The sequence below is a fragment of the Ptiloglossa arizonensis genome, chromosome 13, assembly GCF_051014685.1.
Source record: "Ptiloglossa arizonensis isolate GNS036 chromosome 13, iyPtiAriz1_principal, whole genome shotgun sequence".
Classification (NCBI taxonomy): domain Eukaryota; kingdom Metazoa; phylum Arthropoda; class Insecta; order Hymenoptera; family Colletidae; genus Ptiloglossa; species Ptiloglossa arizonensis.
The window spans coordinates 10609581-10613359 of NC_135060.1; the positions used below are offsets into that span (position 1 = coordinate 10609581).

General features: G+C 36.6%; 1 non-coding gene across 1 annotated transcript; it reads right to left on the reverse strand.

The window, feature by feature from the left end:
- Nucleotides 1–3236: 3236 nt before the first annotated feature.
- On the reverse strand, nucleotides 3237–3308 carry Trnad-guc (transfer RNA aspartic acid (anticodon GUC)). The gene has a single exon. It is a non-coding gene; the product is annotated as a tRNA-Asp (tRNA).
- Nucleotides 3309–3779: the final 471 nt, after the last annotated feature.

Below are 3779 nucleotides of genomic sequence, written 5' to 3' on the forward strand. Positions count from 1 at the left end.
GTATTTCGGCGCTCGTTCTCCGAAATAAAAAATGTCGAAACAAGTTAGAATATCGTCGAGAGCAACAACGGACGTTAAATTAGATCGATGGTCATTGAAAGTTCTCTTAACAGAAAAGAAAAAGAAAAATGGAAGCATTGATAGCATACAGTGTTCAACGCGAAAAGTGACCAGTTCGAAACGAGAGGTCCCAAAGGAGCAAACAACCGATAGTGCGTTCCAATTTCGTCGCAATTTACAGCATTAAAGAGATACATGCAATTTAATTATAAAACCCTTGCAGCCAATTAACCGAGTCGTCGATTAAACTCTCGCTGATGCTTGCACAACTTCGAGGAACTTTCTGATAACTCTATGCTGGAACTTCTACCAAGGAATAGTTTATACGTTTACAACTTAGTAACGATGCGCCAATCCTCTAATATGTCATCAAGCTCGGAACTAACAACACGAAAATGTACAGGACACGTTGCAGACGTTTCCGTGTACACGAGCGTGAGTCTCGTTTCAAACGATTCGTTCCACCACAAATACACGGGAAGATCAGAGGCTCCTCATCGGTGGAACGAGATCGGTGACGCGCGGTAACAACAATCGGGATTGTCGTGTTTCAGAATTCGTGGAACGAGCTCAAATTTACGAATACACGCGTATGTTTTAAGTGCCTCGTGCTTCGGTGTGTTCTGCTCCGCTTGTTAGAGCAGGTTGAACGCCTACTAACACGGATCGCGGTGTACAGTGTGTCGAAGCAATCTAAGCGAAGCTTTACGGGAAGTTAGCGGTAATAATCTTAAACGATACGCACACGATACGGTGGCAAACGTTGAAACGACTTCGGTAATTAAGTGACGGAGCAACTTCTTGATAGTTGGAGCGAACTATCAGCAGATGTTCGGAAAATCCCGTTAATCCCTGTCGTCTTGTTTGTTCTGTCTCGAACACTTGAATATATTTTCACGGTGGACTCGGGCGAAATAATGAAATCCTGCGCGTGCTGTGACCCTCGTGTCGCGTGACACAGGTAGAGCAATGAACGCGGAACTGTGCTCATCTTACAAGCTACACTTGTTCTGTAATCTGCGCGAGAATAGGAAAACGACGGATTTATTTTTACCTCAGCGGCGCCGATAAAAGAATCGTGTGCACTGCGATGTATCCACTGAACCGTGGTAAATGAAACGCGGGAAACAAGTTTCTTTTTTTTCAATGGAAACACGAAATCGTATCGGTAATCGGCGTTAATCGTTTGAAGTGACGTGAATTATTTCGCAGTTGTAAGTATTATTATTACGACTTTATTACGTAAATTCGGGAAAAGTAATTACGTGTAATTGTGTAGCGACAAAATAGAGCCAAAAGATGACTTTAAACCTAATTTCAAAGATATTGTACTATAGGAGTATGAAAAGAAAATGTAGAATGATGTTGAACGAAAGAAGTAGTGACAGGTGGACGAAGTGTTGGTGAATTAAAGATAACGACTGTATAATTTAAAAAATTTCGATAATTTATTTCGTAGATGTATTTTAATGTGATAATATATTTTTCAAAATGTTAAAAGCCTCGCTGAAAAGAAAAATTTGATTACCCTGAAATACAATAGAACTTTAAATGTGATATTTACGTCTAAAATTATATTAATCCGATTATATCGTTTTAACTGTAACAAAAGTGGAGCACAATGATAAAAATGCAGCTCGTGTAACATAATTTACGAGAATTTCGACATTTGACATTTTCCCGTCGTCGGTATTCCCATGGAAGTGTTTCCCGCGTATCTCCCTCAAAGGGATAGTAACATTAATCAACGTCTTCTGGACTTTATAACGTTGTTTCCACTTACAACCTAAAACTTTAATCAATTTCAAACCATATTAATCATCTTACGCCAATGTATAATACATATATATGTATTATACACAAAGTTGTAAAAGTAAACTATTTGTAACACGTGTAACTCACGGTCGAACATATATTAATCGAACGCCAGAAAGGTGGAGGAAAATTTTCGAATCAAACAGTGAAATTGAAAAATTTAAAGATAATTACATTCCTCAAAGATATAAATCAAACATCAAAAATACTAAACAGACTCTAACGAAGAGAAAAAATCGCTAGTAAATATAAACAGTTGATGCAACTTTAATTATGTATATGAAGCGATCGTAATAACGATCAAAGAATTCTTTTAAAAATTGTTGAACCACATTTTGAAAAATCTAAATTTCCTACCGTACACCGTACACATGAAATACGACATCGAAACGTGCGCCAAAAATATTCCAGGTTATTGTGATAACACGATATAAAATGAAGTCGATCGTTATTCTATACAAATCTCGAAAGTTCAATTCCATGTTGTGGTTGTATTTTTCTGTTCAACGGTAAAGAAAAGCAACAATGAGCAACATTTTCAATGAAGTTGAATGGATGTCTTTTCAGCGCATGCAATTGCATTTCTTTTCAGAATAATGCTTTCGTGAAAACGTCTTAAGGATTGCCTTTCCCGTCCGGTAGGTGGTATCACACGAATTCGTTCAGGGACACGAAGTCGACTTTGTATTTCCGGTGGGCTCCGGGTGCCTCTTGAAAGATTTCGCTCACGTATTTTTAACCTATATCATTTTCCCTTCCAAAACGTCATGTGACGTAGCACGATGGGGAAAAAAGCTGGCTCGTCCTGCGTTATACGTATTTCTTCATCCGCGCCGGTCTCGCGGGGACCCCTACAGGCTCGATCTTTCCACCGATAATCTTCTCTACGAACTTCCGCCCACGATTCTTGCTATCAATAACAAATATTGTATAAAAATATATCCTCGTCCCCATTTATGGAAATCGCATTATTGCCTAAAAAATTATGAAACTTGTTTGGAGAATAAGTTGCAACGAACATTATTCGTTAATAATGTTAATTGGTTCGTTAATTTCTTTTCTATTTACGCAAAGACGAATATTTTAATAGGTATATTTTTGTACTTTACACGTAGTATCCACTTTTATGTACAAAAGTATAGAAACCCATTCAATTGTGACAGACTATAAAATAATAGAAATTTTATTAAAAATCTTATACATCGATTTAAGAAGTTAAAATAAGAAAGATGGATACAACGCTATATGATATTTTCCAAAGATTGAGAGAGAAAATACAAAGTAAGTATGTAAGTAAATTCATATGAAATTAACATCGAATGTTATAAACTAATGGGGTTATAAAAAGGATATGTTAACCCCTCCCCGACGGGGAATCGAACCCCGGTCTTCCGCGTGACAGGCAGAGATACTAACCACTATACTATCGAGGATGTTTTGGTAAGGGTGTCTTTAAAAACGTACTTTTATTAAGTCAACTAATTTCCTTAAGATTGTTTTTTTTTTTCTTAAGAAGCTGAAAGTCTGCATAATTATTTTAGTTGCCACTCCTTCATAAAGCCAGGACACACTGGTAATAATTATATATTATATTTAATGTATGTTGCAATAAGAATGATCAGTATTACTAAATTAAGTAGTACTAAAATAACGATGTGATTTGTTTCTAATCCGTGTTATTATTGATGTGTTTTCGTGATGTAGAAATAAGATCCCATATATTGTTCGCAATATGCAAATGTAATCTGATTTGTTCGGAGTATAATTGTGTTTCACGTAAACTTTACCGTTTACTATTATGATGTGGTGATGAAAACGGTCGTTGATAATTGGGTTTTAGCTTTCGCTGGGGAAGGTCGTGTTATTAGTGAAAATGTAGCGAAAAGGAAAAACATTAACTTCCC